Consider the following 25,011-nt stretch of genomic DNA (forward strand, 5'->3'; position numbering starts at 1 on the left):
CTCAGCAGTCTCAGGATAAAGATCACATCAGGATGTGGCCATCACACCCTTTGTTAAAACCTCTGGCAAGCTCAGGGGGCCTTCAGTGAAGTCTAGAGAGGCCTTTCTAGAAAAATTGGCTGTGTCTTCAGCATAAGGAACTGAGTGGAAACCAATAGGTAGATAGAAAGTTAACTAAGTTCTGAAGAGGGTTGCCCTGTCAGGACAGCTGCCAGCCTGGCCTAAAAGAACTGTGACCATTCAGGACGTATAGCCAGGTCCAGGCCCCAGTGGGGAGAAAGCAGAACAAGAAAGTGGCTCAGACACCAGTGAGGGCCCTTGGGTCCTCATTCGGTGTGGCCAAGGAGATGATGGAAAAGACAGTCTGTCCAGAGGGCAAACCAAGGGCCACCAACCACAGGGGACCGGGATCCATTCCTAGGGAGCACGGCAGGGCCTAGATGAAGAGCGTCTCCCTCCCTGGGAGCTGCCTCCTGGTCGGCCCCCCGGCAGGACTCAGAACTGCTTGGCAGAGTGCCTGCCGCCTGCCTGTCATTCTCCCCCTTCTAAAGGAGAGTGTTTGTGGGCTATCCCCTGGGTACTGAGCGTGTGGATGCGTTTGCCAGGGCCGCTCTAACAAAATACCAGACTGGGTGGCTTAAACAACAGAAATTTATTTTTTCACAGTTCTGGAGGCTGGAAGCCCAAATCAAGGTGTCAGCAGGGCTGGTTTCCTCTGAGACGGCTCTCCTTGGCTGGCAGAGTGCCATCTTCTTGCCGTATCCTCACGTGGTCCTCTGCTCTGCATGTGCTCATGCACGGCTGGCCTCTTGCCGGCATCCCTCTTCTCATAAGGACACTAGTCACACTGGATTAGGGTTCACTTTAGTGGTCTCATCTTAATTACCTCTCATAAGACCTTATCTGCAAACACAGTGATGCTGTGAGATACTGGGGGTTAGGACTGCAACATATGAGTTTTGGGGAGACTATATGTGAGACCAGAAAACTTTCCCCCATTTATAGATCTCCAGATCAAGACAAGCATGGGCTGGGGTCCTTCACTTGGTTGCATTTAGCTGACAGCAGGCAGGACAGCCTAAGAAGGCTTGCTTCATGTGTCTGGCCCAGCGGTGCTCCTCCACCAGCCCCCCTCTTTCTGCGGGGTTCTCCGGCTTCCTGCAGCGCGGCGGGATTCCAAGCCCCCATGAACACGTCAAGAAGGACGAAAGCAGAGGCCTCGATCTTGGGGGCGTCACACTGGCTCCACTCTGCTGTTCACAGCCAGGCCCGGGCCCAGCCCAGCTTCAAGGGGAGGGGAGAAAAAAGCCACCTATGTCTCCATGGGAGGAATGAGAAAATGCAGCCATCTTTAATCCCCCACATCTGTGCAAGGAGAGGAGGGACTATTTGTGGCCAAGATGGAGGATTGTTCATGGTTCCCAATTTTTTGCTATCTTCCCAGTGTGAGGATTATCCCGCCCCACTGCCATGTGTCATGAAGGCCTTGGGCGGGGGGGGGGGGGGGGGGGGGGTGTACTTCCCCACCCACCCACGTCACATGCTCTAGCCAGTGAACCAGGAGAAGCACTCCCAGGCCATTCAGAGCTTGCAGAGCCATCCTTCAGCTGGGCGGCTTGGGCTTTTCCTCTGCAAAGAACAGCATGTTCTAGCTCTTCCCGTAAGAGGCCCAGGGTGATCTCTGAAATGGTTCGCTATTCACTTGACTCTGAAAACCCACAAAATCATGCAAATTAAGAGGTTCAAATCTTAGTGTTCACTTCAAGAACACTTGTGAAACTGCCCAGGCCGTCAAGGGTATGCATACCCTAAACACCACTAAGTACCTGGAGGATGTCACTTTGCGGAAGCAACATGTGCCAGTGCACCGCTGCCATGGTAGAGTAGGTAGGTGTGTCCTGGCCAAACAGTGAGACTGGACCCAGGGTCGGTGGCCCCAAAAGAGTGCTGAACTTTTACTGCCCGTACTTAAAAATGCAGAGACGAATGCCGAACTTGAGGGTTAGAGGTAGATTTTCTGGTCAATGAGCACCTCCAGGTGAACCAAGTCCCCGAGAGGCGGGGCAGAACTTACAGAGCTCATGGCCGGCCGGACCCATACATGAGCTCTCCCTGCCGTGTTGAGATGATCCCTACAGAAAAAGAGCAGATTATTCCTAAACCAGAAAAGGAGGCTTCACAGAAGAAAAAGATGCTGCAGAAGAAACTAGAGAAACAGAAACTTATGGCCCGGGAACCAATTCAGCATAAGATAAATGCAAATAAAAGTAAAAGCAGGGAAAACATAAAAGAACAGCAAGTTCTAGAGGGGACATGGACAAGTTCCCCTGTTCCTTACAGTACAAGCCCAATGGTGAGACTGCCACTCCTTCTGAGACCTTTATATTTTCACATCCCTCCACTCTCAGATATTCAAAGTCCATAAATTCATTCATTTTTCTAGAAGTGATAGCTGGCAGGTTTGGCATCTCAAGCCACTACCTGTTCTTCCTCAGGCCATAAGAATTCACTGAGGGTGGGGACCTGGGGGGTCGTCACACCCTTATATTTGAACACAGACGCAGTGAACACTTCATGTAGTCAAGTTCACGGCAGCCGGGTGGAGATCACGTGCCCGGACCCAGCCTGGGCTGTGTCCTGACCTCAGGACCCCTCTGGGTCCTCACAGGGGATAGTGTAGCTCAGAAAGGTTAGGTGACCTGCCCAGGGTCACTCTGCGAGTGGTGAGTATAGCAGAGCCAGGGTTTGAAACCAGGGCTGTCTCTCTCCTGAGTCCTTAGCCCCTGGGCTTTCCCAAGTCTCGCCCTCTAAGTGGTCTATAGATATTCGGTGAGTGGATGAATACTTCCCAGTGGCTCCTTTGGCGACCTGTAGGGTCTGGATGCAGTCTCAGAGGCATCTCAGTCTCAAGGATTAACTAAGTCATAGAACTGGGATGTGGGGTAGGATGCATTAACCCCAGGTCCCTTTGCCTCTCCAACCCTCCTTCCCCTGCCCTCAGAGAAGAACTGGGTGCTTTTAATGCAGAATACGGAGGATGTGCAAAAATAATAAAGACTTTGACATTTAATGAGAGATTGCAGTGCCAGCCACTGTCCTAAGGGCCGTGCACAAATGAACTCATTTACGCTTCCCAGGGACCTGATGAGCTTAGGGGCCATCATTATTCCCATTTTACTGATGAGGGAACTAAGGCACAGAGCACCTGAACTCTATGCTTCTCAAAGTACCTGTGGTAAAGGAACACAAGAAACAATTTTCCAATCAGTCAGGAATGATACTTTCGTGATATACACCATCACTATTGGATATAGACAGCGCCGCATTGACATGAATGTTTCTAAATTATATTTGGTTTCAGTGCTTCTCTTATCATGCCAACAGATGGTGCACGGACGAGCCCCCATCTGTAGGCCGCATGTTGGGCAGCATGAGGTAGGTGACTTGCCAAAGGCCACAGAGCTGGTGAATGTTGGGGCCAGGATTTGGACTTGAGTCTGGGCTCTTGACCACTTCCTCTACCTGGTGGAGGGGCCGAGAAGGGTTTGGCCATTGAGTGTGATTCAGGATGAGTATCTGAGAGAACAGGGAGAGAACACACAGAGACGGAGGAGCCCACAGGTGGGTGTCAGAACCATTTAGGAGCTTGGCACGTGCAACGACCCAGAGCTTTATTCAGGGAACCGGAAGAAGAGAAAAAGGGCTGGTGAGTGTTTTTGCCATGGGTTGTGAAGCAGATCCCTTTGAGGTTCTTTGGGAGACAAGTAAATTCAGAAAACTCATTTAAATTACTTATTTAATTTAAGTTGCCAGACTATCAAGTCACTCAGGCAGAGACAGAGCCATGTGGCACCTTGGCTTTTATTTGGGTTACACTGGCATTAGTTTAGGTTTTTGTACATTTCTTCCCACCATCAAAGAATTTAAAATACTACCAAATTGTTATCTACTGAGGGCTCAATGGCTACTTTTGGACTTAATGAATAATGAATACACAGGTAAATGATCAGACACAAAGTCATGTTTACATGTCCATTTGTGCACAGGATTCCAAGCGAAAAGGACTGATACAGAGAACAGGGAGGGGAGTCAACCCCTCCAAATGTCAAAAGCGATCCTTGTTAAGTGATGGGATGAAAAGTGGTCTCATTTTCTCCATTGAGCTTACCTGTATTTTCTACAATACCTACAACAAGCATGTTTTACTTTTGTAGTAAGCATGAGGTTATTTGTGAGGAAATAAACAGTCCTTACTTTAAGGTTGTTTCCAGCTCAATTAGAAAAGATGGTCAGCTCACTGAGAGTAGGGATCCTGGCAAACAGAAGGTGCTCGATGCCTGTTTAGGTGTGATACCAGTGAGGCATCAGGAGGAAGAAGCCCTTTCCTTTATCTCTTTATCTCTGGCCCCTGCAGGTGCCATCGTCCTCAGCGCGTCGGCCCCTCAGGGGCACGGCCAGGCTGCCTGGACGATTCCCTCCATCTAGCATTGGGTCCCATGTGGATGGCAAAGTCCTTTTCTACCTGGGTGGTTTATGTCTCTTTCCAGCTCTCTGAATACCTGGTCTGTTCAGTTCCCGAGGATGGGGACAGGCAGACGGTGCAGCCTAGGGACCCCAGGGGACTGAGAGCAGGACTGGTAGCCTGCGGCGTGTCCCTCGGGGCCTCTGTGGCCGAGCTGTGCATGCAGCGTGGCTGATCTCCTCCGCCACTTCTATTTCTGTCACCTGGCTGGTCCCCAGGGACAGAGTGCATGTCCTGGGGCCACAGTGCCAGCTTTCCTCCTCATCCCCTTCCCAGCACCCGTCTCACATCTTTCTGGCTGCCTCAGCTCCTGCTCAAGGTCAAGGAACAAACAGAAAATCCCTTTCCCTGGAGCTGGCCAGGGAGAGGATGCCTCCAGCTAGAATCCAATTCTGAGTTGGGGTCAGGGCTCCCTCTTTTCTGTGAATGTGAAGACAGGAAGGAACTATGTTGTAGCCATAAAATCAGTAAACATGTTTTGTAGGCAGAGAAGAGGCCAAGCAGTTGGCTCTGGTTTAAGGGACAAATAACAAATGGGAATGAATGGTCAGATCTGGGAAGAGGGGGTCTGGGGGTAAACTCGAATTATTCTTGTAGCTATCAGCAATATTTCTTTTATCTGAGGACCCACCAGGTGTTGGACATGGTATTGAGAACATGGAATTGCTCCCTGGCCCACTGGGACAGAAGGTGGAGACTCGGTGGAGTCAAGTGTACAGATGAACCAGGAGCTAAAGACTCAAGATGTTTCCAGGCTTTTGCCCAAGACAGTCTAGTGACTGGAGCCAGGAGACCCAGTGTGGACAGCAGTGACCTTGATGACTGCCTAGAAGGGTGAACCAGAAGCCTGGAGAAGTCAGCATCAGCCGGCTTGGGAAGGGCCATGTAGGCAATGACAGGGATTCCAGACTCTCTGGGAGACAGCGGGAGCCATGGAAGGTTGGAGGAGGAGAATAGAGTGGTTAAGTTTATAGTCTAGAAAATCTCCCTGATTGCATTTGCACATGGCCTGGATTGAAGAGCAGCAAAGAGGCTGCTACTCAGCTCCAGGTTGGTGGCTGAGCAAGGGGAGAGAAGTGACAGGTTCAAGGCATGTCAGAAAGAACTGACAGGTCTGGGCAATTGACTGGACATGGAGGGGCCACTGGGGACAGGGGACAGGGATGCGGATGACGCCCAGGCTTTGGGGCAGAGTGATTGGTTGCATAGGAGTCCCCAAGAAGAGGAGCAGGGGGATAAAGGGAGAGGATACTTATTTTTTAATCTCTTGAATGTTTTTGGACCTCCAGCCAAGTATCCTGGAGCAGGACACCGAGAAGGATAAGGCAGAGCCCTGACCCAGAGAAGTGAGAATCCATGCATCTCAAGAAGAAGCCTGTAAGGCTATCAGGATCTAACTGGGAGTCCTGGGAATTCAGAGGACAGGGAGATAGGTGGGCGGCTGCAGGAACTGGAGGGGATCTGTCTGGAGGGGTCAAAGGTAAATAGCCGCAGGACTGAAACTGCGCCTTCGGTATCTTTCTCTTCCCTTGCCGTGACCCATGCATGTACCTGGCTGTGTGCTGGGCCAGGTTGTCCCAGCTTCATGCCTGGCCCTGCTGTCCACCCAGCCTCAGAGTTCACCCCTCTCTGGCTCTCTGGTACGCTACCCTCTCTTAAGCTACAACCAGAAAGTGACTAGATGTTTCCTAAGAGGCCTTTGGCTCTTGCCTCCCATCTCTTCAGAGAACACTCTCTCTTCCACATTCTACCTGGATCCCTTCTACCCATTCTTCACATCTCAGCTTAGCTGCTCTTCCTCCTGGAAGCCTTTCCTGACCCCTGAAACTGGGCTGGATGTGCCTTCTCTGTGCTGAAGAAATATTTTTTTGTATGGATGCATGGGAAATGGATGGACATTTGGATGGGTGGATGAATGGATGAATGGATGGGGGATGCAAGATGGGGAAATGGATGAATGGATGGGGGATGGGTGTATGGATGGGAGATGGGTAGATGGGTAGGGGGTGGGAGGGTGGCTAGAGAATGGGTAGGGGGTGGGGAGATGGATGGGGAGATGGATGGCTGAGTAGATGAATTAATGGATGGATGGATGAAAAGGATAATTGGCTAAGTAGCCAGATGGCTGGCTGGATAGATATAAGAGCAGAGGGTGAATTGGTTAGGTGGATGGTAGTGTAGATTGGATAGATGAATGGGTAGTGGGTGAGTGGGTGGAGGTGGATGGATGATGGTGGGTGGGTGGGCAGGAAGGAGACTCAATATAAGGAAAGGTAAGAGACAAGGTTGGCGTAGGCATGTCGAAGTTTCTGGAAGGCCAACAGTGTCCCAGGCAGAGGTGGAGTGGGGATTTTTTCTCCTAATTCCTCCCTCTGAGCCCTCAGCTGCTCAGAGCACCCTCCCAATGTAGGGACCCAGCTCTGGGTACTGTAGCCAGAGATGTAATGGGGACCTGGAACCTTCTTCCATCTTACCTCTTTTCCATAATTCATCGCCCTGTGGATGATTTTTTGCCAATTCGTCTGATTACTGACAATATCCTGCGCTGGGGATGAGGTAAGAGATTTAGGTCTCTTCGTATCTGGTCTCCTTCTGCTTCCGTCCTCGCCTTCCGTGCCCTCCTCCTCCTCCTGTGTCCTCCCAGCAGCCAGCCAAATACCCAGCCGGGATGGGCAGGGCTGGGCTGGAAGACAGCCTCAGCCAGCGAGGGCCAAGCTTGTAGCCCGGGGCCCCAACCAGTCTGGTCCCTGCTGCCTGGTCCCACCCCCGCCCGGCAGCTCCGATTTTCAGCTCGGATTTGATCGCCTGCCAGGATCTCCCAAATGTCAGCTGCAACGTTAGCATCTTTAAGAGAGCGCCCGAGGCGATCTTTAAGCACGGAGGCTGGGGCCCCATGCTGATGAGAGGAGCCTGTTCCGAGCTGACAGCTCTGCCTGCTGCCTCCCCAGCCGATGCTCTGGGAGCCTATGGCCCCTACTCGTTGGGCCTGGACAGCACCTGGGTTTATTTGTAAGCCTGGGTGAATTAGGGCTTTGCAGGGAGTTAGCTCAGACGCCATAGCAGACCCCTAACAGGGTGCCCCAGGGGGGCAGGAGGGGCCTATTTTGTCACTGTTCAAGCCTCAAAACCCAGCATGGGGCCTGATCCAGAAGACAGTGGATAAATATTTGTTAACTGAACAAACGCTTGAGCCCCCTAAGCTGCCTGAAAGGAGGTGAATGAAGATGGGTGCTTTCTCCCCTATCCTTACCTTGAGGGGGAGATGCTCATGGTAAGGGGGAGATGCTCAGGGTGCGAGGAGATGAACAAAGGCTCCAGGCTTTGGAGTCAGACCAAAAGCATGGGCTGGTGTCCCAGGTCTAGCATGTGGATGTTGTGTCTTTGGGAAAGCTGCTGGCCCTCTCTGAGCCTCAGCTTTCTCATTAGTGAAACGTGCAAGGGGAGAGAATGCCAGCCCTGCAGAGTTTCGGGAAGATCCCCTGAGATAATGGGAACACTGGCTACAGGGCCTGACACTTAGTAGGTACTGAAGGAAGTCCCTGGTCTGCCTCCATGGCTTTGCACGAGCTATTCTTTCTACCCCAAATGCCCTTCTCCACATCATCCTCCTAGTCCTTCCAGATCCTGAGTATGCCCCTCCTCCGGGACCCCTCCGTGCCCACCCAGCCTAGCTGACACTCCTTGAATCCCCCAGGACTACATTTGTGCCTGAGCCAGCACCCATGCAACATGACTGTGATTTCTGTTCCAAGCCACGTATCAGCAAATTTCAAGGGCAGAAACTCTTTTTATTGATTTCTAGATCCCTGGAGTCTTATACAAGTCCTAATCCACAGCTGGTGCAGAATGAATGAATGAATGAATGAAAGCTAGCTAGCTGGTGTGAGCAGAATCAAGGGAACTTTCTGGAAGGTTTTAGTAATAAAAGAAAGTATGCCTCAAAGGCTGAGCCCTGATAACCCCCTCAAAAATCTCATTGTGCTGGTGAAGGGCTGCCATCTTTTCTGAAGCTTCCACATATGTTCCTACTCCTCAGAGGAGCAGGAGTGATTCCTCTCAGTTCTCAATTACCCAGTGTCACACAGCCTGCTGGAGACAGGAGCAGAAGCTGACCACTTCCTGGTCCGCACCATCCTTTCGGTCCTCAGACCCTGGACTGGTGGGTCTTGGCTCATTTTGCAGCACCTCTGGTGCCCATGGCCCAGTCCCCAGTCCCCAGTCCCTCGATGAGCATGTGCTTTGTAGAGCAGTGAGCCTTTGGAAATGACTCCATGTGGGCGGCTTGGTCTTTTTCCACATTTTTTAGGCTTTCTCTTGGGACTGAAAACCCAGCTTGGGAGTTGAAGTGACTCAGAAGAGAAAAGGAAAAGAAGCACCCAGAGTCAGGTTTGCATCCAAGAGGAGACAAGCTGGGAAGAGGCTGGCCTGGACCTCCTGCACTGGAGTTGCAGCCCTAGGGAACATCAGTTGGACTTGATGTGCTGAACTGGCAGGTGGGGAGTTGGTGCACTTCCACACAGAGCACAGGATCAGCACCTGGCTCCCATGAGCATATGTTTCATAACTAAAGGGTGTGGGAACAAGTTCGGAGTGGTTATAGAATAAAAATAAAATGAACAGATGAATGGTGAGTGGGTGGTGGGTGGGGATGGATACAGGGGTTGGTGCATGGTGGTTAAAGGGTGATGGCTAGGTGACTGGGTGAGTGGATGACGGATGGAAGGATGGACAGATGGATGGAAGGATGGATTGTAAATGGGTGGATGGATGGATAGATTGTAGATGGTGGATAGGGGAGGGGATGGGTGGATAGATGGATGTGTGTTTGAGAAAATGGATATGTGGATGGCTTTATTGAATGGGAGAGTGGGTGAATGGGTAAGTGAATGGATGCAGGATTGGTGGGTGAGTGGATGGATGGATGGGAGGACAAGTGGATAGATGGGTGGTAGACGTACGGATAGATGGGAAGATGAACGGGGGAATGGGCTCATGGATGTGTATGTGGGTAAATGGATATGTAGACAGAGAGATGGATGAGTGGATGGGTGGGTGGGTCTATGGGAAAATGGATAGATGCTAAGTGTGGGTAGGTGGTTGGGTGGATGGGCAGGTAGATGGCGGATGCATGGCTGCGTCAGTGGATCAGCAGGTGGGTGGGCAGACAGATGTACGTGAGGACAGATGGATGAGTGAGTGAGTGGGTGGAGGCAGCACTGGCACACAGCAAAGAACACACTGGTTGGAATCAGAGAATCTTGCCTTTGCCCTGATTCTGCCCCTAATGCTCTATGGGGCTTGTCCTAAGTCATCTCGCCTCCTTGGACTTCAGTTTCCTCATCTGTCTAACAGGGAAATAGTTTCCGCCCTTCCAATACCAAGAGATCAGAAAAAATCCCTGGACTGTGAGCATCCCTGGCACCATGGCCTCTCCAGCTCTACTGACCAATCTCCTCCTGCTCACAGGATGAAGTTTCTCTTTCCTGTGCCCGCAGGGACCTTCTGCTGTGTCCATCAATATTTTCTAATAGAGATCCAGAGAATTCTGTTCATAGCAAAGTCCAGTACAGGACACACATTCAGGCCCCTGAGCCTGGCCAAGCCTGGCTGATATGTGCTGGGGTTAAGAAGCCATCTGTGAGATCAAGAAGTGGATTCCAATCCCAGCTCTGGCACTCAGTGCTGTGTGACCTGAGGCAAATCACCACACCTCTCTGGGTCTCACTTTCCCTGTCTGAAAACAGGAAAATATCAGCACCCAGATCCCAGAGTGCCTAGGGGGCTCCAGACAAGACACACATGGATACTCAGTCCAGCACGGGGCCCAGGGCTGGGCTCAGGGAGACAGAACTGCCTTGGCCGTTAACTCCACCCTGAGCCAAATGACACCCGCAGGGCCTGTTGCCGAAGGTGTAGGTGCATGCAGGCTTCTGGAATGGGGAAGCTCTAGGAAGCCAAGAGCCCCAGGGAACTGGCCGGCTCACAGCCATGGCAGCCAGACTCTGTGCAGTCGCTTTGTAGCTTCACGTGCTCCTCATCCTGGGCAACCCAGCGCCCAGGGCATCCCGTTAACAACTGGCTGGCTCTGGGTAAACAGCTTCACCTCTCCGAGTCTTGGTTCTCTCATCTGGAAGAGATGGGCCCCAGAGTTACCCGTATGCTTTGCTCTTCGCTTCCCTATGACCTTCTGGGTTGTCTCCCAGCAAGGTGGGTGGGACCAGCACCCTTTACCACTGAAGATGTAAATGCTGAGGTCCAGAGAGGTTCTGGAGTTGACTTCAGTGTTGAGCTAGGATGAAAACACAGACCCCTCCCAAGCTTTGCTCCCAGCCGGCCCAAGTACCCCAGCTGAAGCCTAGAGCTGAATGTTGGGCTCTAGGGCTCTCACTGTGCCAAGTGGTCCCTCCTGCTATTGTTCCCTGCCAGTGCCTGGCATTTCGTGGTCAGCTGGTTAGTGATGGTGTCCTTGCTGCGTGCCTGGAGGCCCACTTCCCTTGAAGTGGAGCCTTAAGAGATTGCCCCCATTGCCTTCACCCCCAGGGAACCCCAACACCTTGCAGACCTAAGGAGCACCCAGAGTCCATAGGAAATTGGCCCGCCTTAGTGGCAGAGTTTGGGTCAGGTGCCCCCTCAGTAGCCTGAGCTTGGGAGAGGTGCCCAGGTGGAGAGGAGCAGGGTGCAGAGGCCCGGGGTGAGGCAGGAGTACAGGGTGGCAGCTCCCTGCAGCCCTGCTTCCCTCCTCCCCTTCCCCAACTGCTGCAGACTCCGCTTAAAACAGCACCTCCACCATCTGTCATCCCTCCCCCACTCCATGGGCACAGCGGTGACTTGGGGGTTTGGGGGGCGGGCTGGCTTGCCTCATAAACAGGCTGCTGGTGGGTCCCCAGGGCCAGGCAGGTGATGGGGCTGGTGCTAGCCCAGGGCTACCGAGCTGGGGTGGGGCCTGTGGGTGGGTGGGCAGCATACCAAGCACCAGGAGAGTTCCCTGCCCTCCCACAGCGGTGCCCATGCCCCCCAAGGCTCCTGTCTGTACCCACCCCCTCACCCAAGCTCCTGCAGCTAGCTCCACGGATCACACATCAGCCCTATCTTCTTCTGTGTTTAGAGAATTTCAAATCAATACCTGGGTGTGAGAGGCTGGTGGACTTGCCCTAACCAGGGCTGCCTCTGTGGGTACCATGTACCCCTTGTCTTGGGGATCTCTGCTTACAAGCGGGGAGACTGAGGCTCAGAAGCAGAGCAGTGGTGGGGGAGGGGGCCTGCTGGGAGTGGCCTGGGACTCACCCCCCGGCCGGGCCTGGCTGTGTCTTTGCCACCCAGTCGGAGCAGTTGTGGGGAGTGAGGGTGTCACGGGTCAAGCCCCTATGTCCTGAAACCGAACAAGCTTCCTGGCCTCAGTTTTCCCATCTGGGGGATGGGGAGGAGTCAAGGCCGCAGGAAGAGAGCACCTTTTGGGCCAGAGAGCCCCTGGGGACTTGTCATTTTCTCTTGATCCCCAGGAGGTGGGAGAGACAGAACTGGAGGGGCGGCAGGGTGGTCCACGGACCTCCGCACCCAGCCCCCAGTCCCCCAGCTTCTCCCGCCCCCCATCACAGCGCAGCCCGCTGCCCCTCCTCTCTCCTGCCTTCTGACTGCCAGCTCCTCCCCGCAAAGCCCCCAGACCCCAGCTGCGCGTTCTGTTCTGCAGCTTTGACCGGCGCTCAGCCGCCCTCCTCCCCCGCATTCCCTCCCCGTCCCCCCCGCCCCCCGCCCCCCGCCCCCCTCGGTTCTGCGCCCTCCCCTCTCCTGCCTCCTCCCCGCCCTCCCCAGCTCCCTCCCTCCTCCCTCCGGGGGAAGAAAGGTCACCGTGCAGCTGATTACTCAGAGCTCAGTTGCTGTAGCAACCGGCGGGGGAAGTGGGACGGGCGGGCTTTGAGGACGCGTGGGGTCGGCCGCGGGCGGCGGCAGCCGGCGCGGGCCTCGGCGCTCCTGCGGGAGGGAGGCTGCGGCGGCCCGGCTCCGGGCTCTCGTTGCTAACGAAGCCCTGCGCCCCTCTCGCACCCTCCCCGCCCCCGTCCCACCTCCCTGGGGGCCGGAAGGGAGTTCGCCCCTCCCCGGTTCGGCTGCTTCCCGCTCCCCGGTTCCCGCCCCGTCTGTCTCTCCCCCTCTTCCAGGGCTGCCATGGCTTCTGTCTCTCTCCTCTCTCGGAGCCCAGGGGGACCGGCCCCTTCCCAGCACGCACACCCCTGCACCGGCTTGGTAAGCAGCCCGGCCGAACCCCCAGCACCGCCTCCTCCCAGAAGCCTTTGTCACGGGCCACAGAGGCGCCAGCCGGCCCCTGCCCCGCACAGTGGCACTCGCCGGGCGCCCTGTGCCCCGGGAGCCTGGGCCCCTTGGGACGGCAGCCCTCGGCTCCCAGAGGCAGCCCGACCCGGAGGGGGGCGTGCTGTTCACCGAGGGGAGGGGGTCGGGACCATCTCCAGACCCGCCGTCTGTCGGCTCCTCCCACCGGGCAGCCCAAGGACTGCCTATGCCAGAGGCGGAAGGTTCTGGGGCTGCGCGGTGAGGAACACAGGCTCCGGGGCAAGTGGGCCGGGCGCACGTGCCCACCTTCCTGTGGGCCCCTCCTCCACGGCCGGTGGGGACGCGAAGGCTTGGACCGCTCTGGAACACAGTTTGCAGCTTTTTCAAAAGCGAAACATACATTTACCATATGACCCCACCATTCCCCTCCTAGGCATTTATCCCAGAGAAATGAATCCTGGGACCACACAGAGACTTGATCGTGAATGTTCACAGCAGTTTTATTTGTAATAGGCAAAACTGGAAATAACCCACATGTCCATCCACAGGAGAGTGACTGGCTCAACAGTTTGTGGTACATCCCCAAATGGCACAACCTCAGTAGTAAGAAGAAAGAAGTCCTGATACACACCACAACACACGCAGCAATCTCAGGGTCGTGATGCTGTGAGAGGAGCCAGGCCACAAAGAATGCATACTGTGTGAATTCATTTCTAGAACATGCAAACTTACTTTTGGTGACAGAAAGTTCTGTAGTTGCCTGGGGATCAATGGGGCCAGGAAGTCTCACAAAGGGGCCCAAGAAAACTTGGGCAATGGTGGATGTGTTCACTGTCTTGATGGTAGTGACAGTTTTATGAGTGTATATGTATACATATGCCCAAACCCATCAAATTGTGCACTTCAAATATGTGCAGTTATTGTATATCCATTATACCTCAGTAAACTGAAAAATCAAATTCCTGCTCTGCCAGCTCATTGGCTGAGTGACCTTGGGTGGGTCAACTCATTTCTCCTAGCCTCATTCATGAAAGTGGGATAATGATACTTCCAATCTCCAGGATGATTATGAGGATTCAAAGATAGAATGTTAGTTAATTGCTCAGCTCCATCCCAAACAATGGGTACCCCATCCCGGGCAGAGAGCAGGATCACAGGACTGGCCTGCCCCTTGCCAGGGTGCAAGACATGCCCTGCTTTCGGTTGGCCCCCACTCACTCACTCACTCACACTTTTGCAATGAGAAGGAGAGCCCTATGTTCCATGCCAGGTCTGGTCACTTCTTGGGCAAACAAAGGAAAAACAAGTCCTACCTCCATCCCCAGGGTACCTGCTTTGGGGTGACAGATACATACCGTACAATTACCACATGAGGGCTAGTGGTCCAGGCACGTGCCAAGGCCCAGTGGCTGGTGGGAGCATGGTGCCTCCCAGAATCCACAGGAAGGGTCTTTGTGGTTGAAAGGGAGGCAGCAAGGGGGGATAGAAGGCTCCATCATGTGACATCATTCAGGCCCTGCTGAGGAGCCAGTGCACGCCTCCTGAGGCATGCCAAGACCCTGGCACTGGCTCCCCCTCAGTGCGAATCCCAGCTCCTGGCTCCCTGACATTTCCTCTAAGCCTCAGATTCCCCATCCAGCAGGCAGGGGAAACGATCCCTCACAGCGCTTGTCCAGAGCTCAGTGGTCAGGGGGTCCGGGTGTGTCCGGTTTGCCTGTTGTGTTTGCCACACGGTGTTACAGTTGCCAGGCTCTGGGTAGCTTGCCTGGCCCAACCATGGGCTCCTGGGGGCAGCACCTGCAGCCCCCTCCCTGAGCTCCTGTACCTGGCACAGAGCAGGCACCCAATAAATATGTCAGGAGGCAAATCAAGGCACCGGTGCAGGAAGAACAAAGCCCCTGCTTCCATGGCTTCTACTCCCTGGTTGGAAGACAAAGAGACTATTTCTTCTGCAGGTGGTGGGGACCCCAGGAAGTTCTCATAAGGTATTGAGTTGAGACCTCCTTACCCTCTACCCTCAGCTCCAGTTGGAGGCCTCCTCTCGTGTCGAGGGCCAACGTGGGGCTGTTTTCTTGGTTTTCTGAGCTCTGGTTGGTTCTGCCAGTTGATTGTGAATGGCTTTGACCAGATAGGTTTTCCTCCTTCACTCACTTGTCACTTGAGAGGGTGAGATTCTGAACCCCCAGGACCGACTGCTCAGAACCTTTAAGGTGGGAGTGGTGTATGATATTCCCACGGGAGCCAGGCCAGGAGGAACTCCTCCCACCTCGTGCCCAGAGAAGGGACACGACTGGGCCAGGTGCACTGCGAGGCCACATCAGAGCCTGCCTTGGACTCACCGTCCAGTGCTCTTCCTATGGGGCTGGGCCAGGCTGCAGACCAGTGACCAATTCCTTTCTGCCATGAGGCGCGCATGGGAGTTTCCCAGGTTTGTGCCAAGGAAGGAGAAGTAAAGGTCTGAATTGATAGCTGGCAGCATTTGCACCCCCATTGGAGCTCCCTCCCAAGTTGGGGGGAAGTGCGTCCTTTCTGCAACTCTACTCCTGCCCAAGATGCTGAGGGAGATGAGCTGGGGCTGCAGGGAGTCTGAAGCCACAGCCCAGACACTGCGGGGCCTCCTGGGCTCCCCCAAGATATGGCCGAACCTGCACACCCACCCGGCCAGCCCAAATGGCTATGGTTTCAAAGAGAAGCTGAATGGAGGAAATCGCACCCGGCACCACCTGCCTCGGCCTCAGAGACTGATCCTCGGTGATCATGGCCACGTTGTGGCCCCTCGCTGACCCTCCTTTTCTGGAAACTGTCTGGCATCACACCAACCTGCAGAATGCTGTCAATGAGCACCCTGGGAAGTACTCGCACTATTAAGGTGTCCACTTCGTAGCGGAACCTGAGGCCAGCAGCGCCTAGGCGAAGTCCCCAAGCCAGCCAGGTGATGACCATGAACACGTGCACCAAATCCTAGGTTCCCATCCTAGCTCTGGCACGACTGAGTGACCTTAGGCAAGTCACTCCACCCCACAGAGCTCAGTTTCCCCATCTGTGAACTGAGGATAAGGGAACAAAATGAGCTCGAACAAGCGTGGCTCTCAGCACGGAGCACAGGCATCATCACCATTGTTGTTGTCCACGGGCATTGCCCTCTCAGTGACCTCCAGCGGCCTCCTGTTTGTGGCAATGAGTCTAGACCTTTCCTGGGACTGTCAGAGCCCCATAGGTGGGGGGATACAGGTGCTGTGACAGTCTTTCCAAGAGGCTCCTTCTTCCCCACCCCCAACACATAGCCAGGAGGCCTGAGCAGGCCTGTTTCAGCCCTGTTACCCAGCAATTCTACTCTGCTCTTGAAACTTCCCCCAGATGCCTACTATGTGCTGGGCATGGAGAGGCACCAAAGGAGTGGATCCTCCAGTGTGACCAGGACTGTGGCTGGGGGGAAACCCAGGGTCTGCAGGAGCCAGAGGAGGTCCCTGACCCAGCCTGTTGTTGGGGGAGAGGGCAGAAAAGGACACATCTAAGGTGAGACCCAAAGCTTGAGTACGAGTCAGCCAAGCAGGCGATGTGGGGATGTTCCAGACAAAGGACACAAAAGTATGTGCAAAGGCCCAGGGGTGAGAATAACACAGGGCTAATTGGGACAACTGAAAAATGTTCATTTTCAGAAGCCAAGAGGTACAGGAAGTAGAACCGAAGAGTGGAGGTAGAGAGGTCGGTATGGGTCAGGCCATTCCAGGCTTGTGCTGAGGGTCACACTGAGGGTCATGGGGAGCCATGGAAGGTTTTGGGTGGAAGAGTGACATATTCAGAAGCACCTTCCAGAAAGATCGCTCTGGCTGCCTTGAGCAGAAGGGACTCCAGGGACAAAGGTAGAAACAGGGAGACCAGCAAGGTAGTTGCTGCAGATAGCCAGGCAAGAGAAAAAGGGGGTCTGGTCTGGGGCAGCAGAAGGAGGGGCAGGGTGGACTGACTGAAAAGACTTAAGGGTAGATTTGATGGATGGGAGGGAGGGAGGAAGGGAAAGAGTGTGGACAACGGGAGGACGGTGGGGCCATCTCTGAGTCAGGCTGCAGAGATGTGGGCTGGGCAGTACCTTCCCGGCCCTGGGCTCCCACAGCTCCCCAGGTGCCTCAGGGTACATCTCTGACCCCCTAAGACTGCCCTCCTCAGGCCCAAGGGGAGCTGTCCTGGATGGACACCTGGTGTCTCTGGCAATGGATGGCCTCGTGGACAAACAGCTGGCTGTCCCAAGGGCCAAGACCCAGGGTGGGGGACACGGCGGGCAGCCAGCCGAGGATCCAAGTTTTGGCCTGGACAGGCCGCCTCCCAGGAGCCCTAGCAGAGCAGTGGGGGGTGGGCCTGGCTCCAACCCGGGGGGTCTTCACGCAGCCTCGGGGTTCCCGCCCTTGCTCCTCAGTTCTCCTCTGCTCTGAGATGGACAGATGCACATGCCAGCCCCTGAGGACCAAGATGGCTGAACAAATGCGCAGGGGAGACTTTGGCTGCAAGAGCTGAACAGTGAAGGTCTCAAAACTCGGGGTCCTCCCTGACCCCCCCACCCACTCACAGGTGAATCCAGGTGGCTCTGCTGTGGAGTCTGTCCCCTCTCCCTCCCTACAGCCACCCTGTTAAGTCCAGCCTGACCATCTCTCCCATATACCAGCCTCCCCAGGGCCTCCCTGCCTCCATTTCCCCTCCCTCTGGGCCTCCCACTTAGTGCAGCCCCAGGGAAGCCCTTGAGTCTCATGATGATGGCTGCCTGCCCACTGGCCCACTGGGACTCACTCTGCCGAGGTCACCTGGGCCGCTCCCTCCCCCGAACCCCCACCCTCCCCCTTCCCACCTCTGCACAGGTTCACCTACCCTCTCCAGACCTTTGCCTGTGCTGTTCTGACACTTGGAAATCCTTCCCCCAGGCCTTCTGGGGTTCTTCTTACTGACCCTTACCATTCACATGTGTCATTGGCTGCCCTTCAAGAAGCTCCCTGAGGACGGACTCTGGGCCTGTCTCACTCATCTCTGCATTCTGCTGCCCACATGGTGCCTGAGTGAATGACTGGATGAGTGAGTGAGTGCATGAATGAATGAATGAATGAGTGAGTGAGTGAGTGGGTGGATGGATAAATGGATAGATGGACTGGCCATCCTGGAGTTTTGGGGAGGAAGACATCCCTCAGGGGCCCAGCAGGGGCTGGGGCAGAAAGGAGGCCCCTCTCAGGCTGGGCACTGCGGTCCTGAAGGTGGACTTCCTGCTCTCTTTCCTGACTGTGTCCCACTCCTGGGAGGAGGGTGAGCCTCCAGCCATCCACCTAGAACTCCCGTGGCCAGAACATGGAAAAGGCAGGCCAGCAGCGATGAGCCCAGCAGAGATGAGCCCGGGGCCCTGATGCCTGGAACCCACCCCCAAATCATTCACCAAAGGACGGAGCAGTGTGGTGCTGGCATCAGGCAAACGGGGTTCAAAACCCTGCCCTGTCATCTACAAGCTGCTGGGCCCTGGGCAAACATCTTCATCTCTCTGTGCCTCTATCTCCTCATCTGTGAAGTGGGGAGAATGACAGTACCCACTCCACACGGTCAGAGGGAAGCGTCAGCAGATCCTTGCCTGGCAGACGCAGCTCAGCCTGACATGCCCAGCAAGGGGTAAGTGCTGAATAAATGGGAGCCTGTCAGCTGCACCAGCCAAGTTCCTATCCTGAGCTGGGCGGCAGTTCCATGCCAGGTGGACGGCAGAGGCTTGGATTTGGAGGCCAAGGCCCTGTTCACTTTCTGACTGAAGATGAGCATCCCTCTCTCTTCATTCCTGGGCTCCCTCCACCTCTGGTCTCCCCACTGTCTGCTGGGCCCAGGGACCCCTCCCTATACCTAGGAAGCCCATTCTAGCAAGTTCCAGGCCCTCCCTTGACCTCTCTCAGTCTTTGAGCTTAGAGACCTTAGAGTGTGGAGTCCACTCTCTCTCTAGTTTCCCCACTGACCAGACATGGAACTAAGGCTCAGAAGGAAAGGCACTCACCAGGCCTGACTCCTGGTCCAGTGCTCCTGGCCTGGGTCCTCGACTTACTAGTGCTGTGGGAGTTCTGGGACAAATCCCTTCAGCGTGGGATGGGCTGCTGCCCCTCAGGCTGGGAACGTGTCTTGATCACTGTGTGGGTCCCATACAGACCTGGAACCTGTGAATGAATGAATGAGGACAGAATCCATCTGACTCCCAGGAGAGAAGCCCACTTTGGCCCCAGCCCCTGTGAGGTCAGGAGGCCAAGCCCAGCCCAGCCGAGAAAATTGCGAGGGTTGCCAACAGTTCAGAGGCTTCTGAGAGTCTCTTGACAAAAGGGTCAAAGGATGCAGATGACAGAAGGCAGGAAATGGCTGCAGGTGCCGTGGGGGCGCTGAGCCCCCTGCCCAGGCTGGGATGAAAGAGGCGCAGGAAAAGGACACAGATGGACCAGCCACAGGGGGTGGGGGATGGCAGGATGCAGGCAGAGGGTCTCAGTCGCTTCCTTTGTGCCGAGGAGGGATTCGATGGTTTTCTCCTCTGTACAGGACCCTCCTTTCTGCCCCCAGTTCCTCACATCCAGCCCTGGGCCCAGCATCCCGAGGACACTCAAAATGTTTGTTGAGTCACCGTGTGCATGAATGAATGAATGGGAGCTTTTACCAGCCATTCCTGACCTTCAGGGTAGTCAAGGAGAGGGGGTCAGTTCAAGGGATTTTTGACATAATAGTGCAGAGCAAGCGCCCCTTGTTTCAAGAAGAATATTTACAATGACTAGGACTGTTTTATAGCCAGCGCTTAGTAAGCAATTATTATGTGCCAGGGCACAACATCTCTGCGTTATTTCCCCCATTATCCCTCACCAAACTCTACAAAGTGTCATTAGCCTCATTTGACAGATGAGGAAACTGAGGCTCAAGGAGAAGCAGGGAGGGGGTGGGCTAGGGGAAAAAAAACAGCAGGGTCTCGCTTCTGGTCAGCCAGCAAGTCAGTGACAGAATTGAAACTGAAATCAGCATCTTTCCAACTCTATAAACTCTGCTTTTAAATAAACATTCTCAGGTTGATGGCAAACCACCTTCTTGCTCATCCACCATCTATCATTTACACATTCATTCATTCTGCAAGCATTTACTAGAATCCTCGCTGTGCCACACCCTGTGCTGGGCACTAGAGCTACTGCAGTGAATGAAATCCTCACAGTCCCTTCTGGCTCAGGACTCCTCATGTGAAGGGCAGCGCTCCACCCACATAATTAATTCATCGTGATTTTGGAAAGTGCTGGGAATCAGAAAGCTGGAGGGCAAAGCTAGTGTATGCTGGGGTCCTGCCCTGTCTGGGGGCCTCAGAAAAGGCTTAGCCTGCAGACTGCAGGATGGGAGGCATCGCCAGCAGTGGGGTAGGCAGGACAGGTGGCAGACAGTCAAGGACTGTGGAACGGATGAGAGAAAACCATAGTCATCACCCTGATCTGAGCAGGCACAGCTCATTGAATCCTTTCTCTCCACAAGCACCTTGCATGGATTATTTTATAAATCTTAACAATAAAATGGAGATATGGATGTTTTTATCATCCCCATTATAACTGTAGAGATCAGCTCACACAGCTGCTAAGAGGCAGAGTCAGGGTCTGTCTGTTCTGGGGGGTCTCAGCTCCTGACCCTGAACCCAGTGTCAGCAGAAGAGACCTGCAACTGAATTGGACCTGCAGGGACATGATGGGTCCCGCTCCTCCTTTCTGTGTCACCCACCAGTCCCCCTAATTAAGATGGGAAGTCACTGGGTCCAGAGGGGAATATTCGGAGAGGGGAAGTTTCGGAGCTCAAATTAGCTGGGGCTGCATTAGGAGGGACAAAGATGCCTGCCTGGTCTTCTGACCAGCATTTGAGAGCCAGAGCTCTTCCAGGTGGACTCCGGCCTCACTCCCCGGGGCAGCAGGGGTTACCACACTCCGTACAAGCAGGGATGCAGTTCCCCAATGTCATCCTTCTCTCCTTGTCCCTGTGCCCTGAAGACAAGGCTGCTGTCCTGTTTTTGCCTTGAAGGGAGAGAGGAGGCCTGAGATCCTGCCTAGCCTGGGCTGCAGGGCTCTGGGGGGCTAGGCTGGGGGCTGCTGTCTCTTGGTGCTTCTCCTTACCACCTAGAGGGTGCATGGCTCAGGACGGATGTCCCTGAGAAGCAGCCAGCGGATTCCCAGGGCTCAGGCCTCAGCAGGTCCCTGTATCCCTTGGGAAAGTGCAAAGGACTCACAATATCAACTGACGAGTACACGTTTCCGAGCACCAGTCATGTATCCGGCCCTGTGCTGAGTGCCTTCCTAAAGTACCTCCCTGAATTCTACATGGCAGAGGCTGCTGGCTGTTGCCCAGTATCCCTTCTGCCATCTTCCCTTTGGTAATAGAACACCCATGTCGGGATTTTAATGAGGCACATGGCTGCCATGCCAAACACTACATTTCCCAGTTGCCCTTGCAGCCAATGGTCATGTGATCTGCTGTGACCAATAGGGCACAAGAGAGGTGCCGCCGTGTACCTTCCAGCTTGCCCTTAAACGGAAGGGATGGTCTCCACCTCTTAGGTTTCCCTACACACCCAGGAAAGAATGGAGGGGAAGTGGTGGCCATCTTTGACTTTGTGGAGGGCCCTGGACTGGCTCCCAGAACAGAGCTCCCTCAATTGACTCATGAAGGGAATCAGCTCCTCTCTCCTCTAGCCGCAGTTCTTGGGCTCTGCTAGAATCACTGCACAGCGTCCTAACCGAGGCACTGAGGCTCCGAGAAGGAAGTCCACGTTAGCTGGGGAGTGGTGAAGCCAGGCCTTGAACTCAGGACTGGAGGGGTTGACCTGACTGTGCTCAAAGCCACTGAGCTGAATATGCTTCTGCACACAGCCAGCGCCCAAGACATGATTTTTGGGTGGATGTATGAGTGAATAAACAGTGGCCAAAGGTGCTTTCCAGAATGGATCTGACCCTGGAAGAAATTATGGCTTCTAGGCCCTAAATGTCTTTCAGTTGCCTTGGTAGGAGCTGCACCACCTCTAATTCTTATGCCCAGCATTCAAAGGCGATCACATTGACAATATCTTCCAGCCTATAAAGTGGCTTCATGGCCACCATCACCTTTAACCTTGACCCCTTCCTGTGATGTCAGCAGGGAAGGCATTGTGATTATCCCCAATTTAAGAGTGAGGAAATATTTCAGCACACATTTCCTGGCCCATAGCAACTGCCGGGCATGTGGCAGGTCTTCTTATTTCTTTAATAAAGTTTTCTTAGTAATATACTACAAATAATAAGTTTTTAAATGTCATTTTTAAAGAGGAGTGGGGTGTAGGAATGCAATAGGAGAAGCCTATGTGGAAGACTCGGGGGCTTGCTGATGACCTTGAGAGGCTCTTCCCCTCTCTGAGACCCATATGTGTAGGTTAAAGCAAGGCTGTTGGAGGAGACAGTCCCCCCTCGTCATCCCCATTCCAGGTTCTGCTGCTGTGTACCTTTGGGGGTGGGGGTGGCCAGGGTCCCTAGCGCTGACAGCAGAAGCGACCCTGAATGGAGGGCAGCATGCTTCTCCCTGGCTTCCCAGCAGCATTTCCCAGCCCCACTCCTGAGCCTAGCTCTGAGTCCTGGGGCTTCACACGTCAGGTCTCTAAGCTTCAGTGTCCTCATCAGTAAAAACGGATGACATTAAAAGTAAGGACATTGCTCCTAGGACTGTCATGTCATTTACATGTATTTATACATTAAAAAATGTTTAAAATGCAGCCTGTCTCAGAAGTGATCTGTTCATGCTATGGGTATTATGGCTAGTGACTGTCAGTTATCAGTAATAATATTATTAATCCTTATCATGGAGGGTTAATGGGCATTAACAGATCTACAAGAGAAAGGAGCACATTTGAATGTCTTGAAATGGCAGTTGTGTTGGATGGCCAAGGGCTGGGGGCTTGGTTCCGTGTCCCTGAGCGCCTCTCCAGGGTCTGTGGGTTCCCAGTCTGGGCACCTTAACCTGCCACCTTTCCTCTCTGTTGATTTTTCTCATATGTCCCACGTGGGCTGGTCAGTTATGTCAGGAATGGAAAATTCCAGTCTCAACATTGAAAAAAATTTCAAAGTTTCCAATCCTTTTCCTGAGTCATAGGATGGACACACACACACACATCTGCCTGTCCTTGAATACCTCCCCAGGTGGAGCACTCACTACCTGCAAAGCTGCCGTGACAAATAGATAGTTTGTCTTGTGAGGCAAAACCAACCTCCCTGGGTGACGTCCCCAGATTCTGCCTTCTGGATCCTTCCAGAACAAATCCACACCCTCTGCCCCAGCTAGCCCCTCAGACACCAGAAGCAGTGGCCACTAAGTCAGCTCCTCTGCACCTGAAACATCCCGTGCGGGTCCCTTGATCACCCTCCTGCAACAGGAAAGAATTCCTCTGTGTTTGCCCAGAGCATTGGCTCTGGAAGCATAGTGCTACAGCCCTGCATTTAAGCCCAGGGAGGGGCTCACTACCCGCTCTGGTTCTTGCCTCTTGCTGGCCTGGCTCCTTCTCTTTTGTACCCGAACTGCAGGCAGAGAAAAGGCAAAGATTTGCCCGAAGCAAATACATGAAATCCTCCCGCAAATACACATTCCCCAGAACGCTGACTCCAAAGAAACCAGGGAGAAGAAGCATGCTTGATTAGATTTCTTTGGGGTCTCTTGCCTAATTTTGTTGCACATCTTAGCTTGAGGTCCCTGTACTGACTGTAGCATGTTTGATTCCCTCCTCCGCCCCCACGCTTTTCACAGGCTGGTGTATAAACTCTCATCTCTAGATGAGATGAGATCTCAAGACCCATTCCTATTCCATCCACCTCGCTCCCCAGTGCTATGTCCCCTCTACAAGTCATTTTGCCTCCCCAGGCCTCAGTTTCCCCATCTGTAAAGTGGGGGTAATCATTGACTTCACTTCATTGGGCTTTCATGAGTGCCCAATGAGGTCAGCTTTCTAAAGCCTCAGATCCAGTTCCAGGCACACAGTAGGTTTTTAATAAGCGTTAGAGACAATTAGCTCTCAGTTGGAAGATGGGCTTGTGCTCTGGTAAGATCAGCTTGAATTAGGGGTGATGCATCCCCTTTGTGAGAGGTGCTTGGTCTAGACACAATATTTTGCTTTTTCTGGTCCCTGGGTCAGTGAGTCTCAAACTTTACTGAGCTGGAGAGTCACCCAAAGAAGTTGTAAAATGCACAGTCACAGCCACTATGCTCAGAGCACCTGATTTAGTAGGTCTGGAGAGGCTCAGTAATCTGCAGTTTAACAACCTCTCCACTGACCCTGCCCTCCCGCCTCCTCCGACCCCCAGGCTGAGAAGAGACGCTGGACGGATCCCACGCTGAGAGAGGGAAATGCTTTGCCAAACCAGACAGAACCTGCCCCTGCTCCTGGGGCGTTCACTGACAGGGCGTTCCCTCAGGCTCAGGGGAGGAGTTTGAGTTCTGGAATGAGCTGGTACAGCTGGGAGAATTTAAAAGGGCAAAAGAGACCTACCTCCTGGTACTGTGCCATTGTTGTCATGAGACAGAAAGTCTCCTAGGCTGGAGCCATGGGGCATGAAGGTGTTGGAGAGAAGAGCACAGGCTGGTCTGGAGGCAAAGGCTGCTCTGCCTGTCCCTACCTGTTCTGGACGCATGGTGGGGACAGGTGAGATACAGCGTGGAGCAGATGAGGCAGTAAGGTGGTCCGTGCACTGAGGCAGCTGACCCAATGTCAGGTGTGTGCAGTAAGACCTGAGCCCGAAGCCCAGCCTCGTTCTTTCTAGTTGTGTGACATTGGGACAGCAACTTCCCTTTCTAAGCCTTGTTTCCACCTCTGTAAGGGGATGACAATTTTGCCACCCCCCTACCCAGGTGAAATATGGAAAAGGTAATGAAACTGTAGCTCCAGGGACTCTTGCACGGCCCTGTCAAGGCCCTGGCTTTAAATGTATGTTCATAACTTTGTATTATTTTTCTTAAAGAGGGTCTCCACAATTTTACCAGGCCCCCCCAAAACCTGGATCTGCCAAGGCCCACCTAATACAGCTGGTGCAAGATTAGGTGACCAGACACGTCCTCCATAAGCCTGTGTCTTGAAATGGAAGTCTCCTTAGCTTCTGAGCCTTGGAGGGAGAACACTGGCACCCTGGGCAGGGACAAAGTTTGTCCCTGGAGGCCAGGCCCTTCCCTAGAGCTGAGCTCTTCTT

General features: G+C 53.9%; 1 long non-coding RNA gene and 1 pseudogene across 1 annotated transcript; both read left to right on the forward strand.

Moving 5' to 3' along the window:
• The first annotated feature begins 1,507 nt into the window (after positions 1-1,507).
• Positions 1,508-2,489, forward strand: LOC118926571 (60S ribosomal protein L17-like; annotated as a pseudogene).
• A 9,867-nt stretch (positions 2,490-12,356) lies between these two features.
• On the forward strand, positions 12,357-13,764 carry LOC118926572 (uncharacterized). The gene is made up of 2 exons (XR_005030528.2): positions 12,357-12,760; positions 13,354-13,764. It is a non-coding gene; the product is annotated as an uncharacterized LOC118926572 (long non-coding RNA).
• Positions 13,765-25,011: the final 11,247 nt, after the last annotated feature.

The sequence above is a fragment of the Manis pentadactyla genome, chromosome 3, assembly GCF_030020395.1.
Source record: "Manis pentadactyla isolate mManPen7 chromosome 3, mManPen7.hap1, whole genome shotgun sequence".
Taxonomy (NCBI): Eukaryota; Metazoa; Chordata; class Mammalia; order Pholidota; family Manidae; genus Manis; species Manis pentadactyla.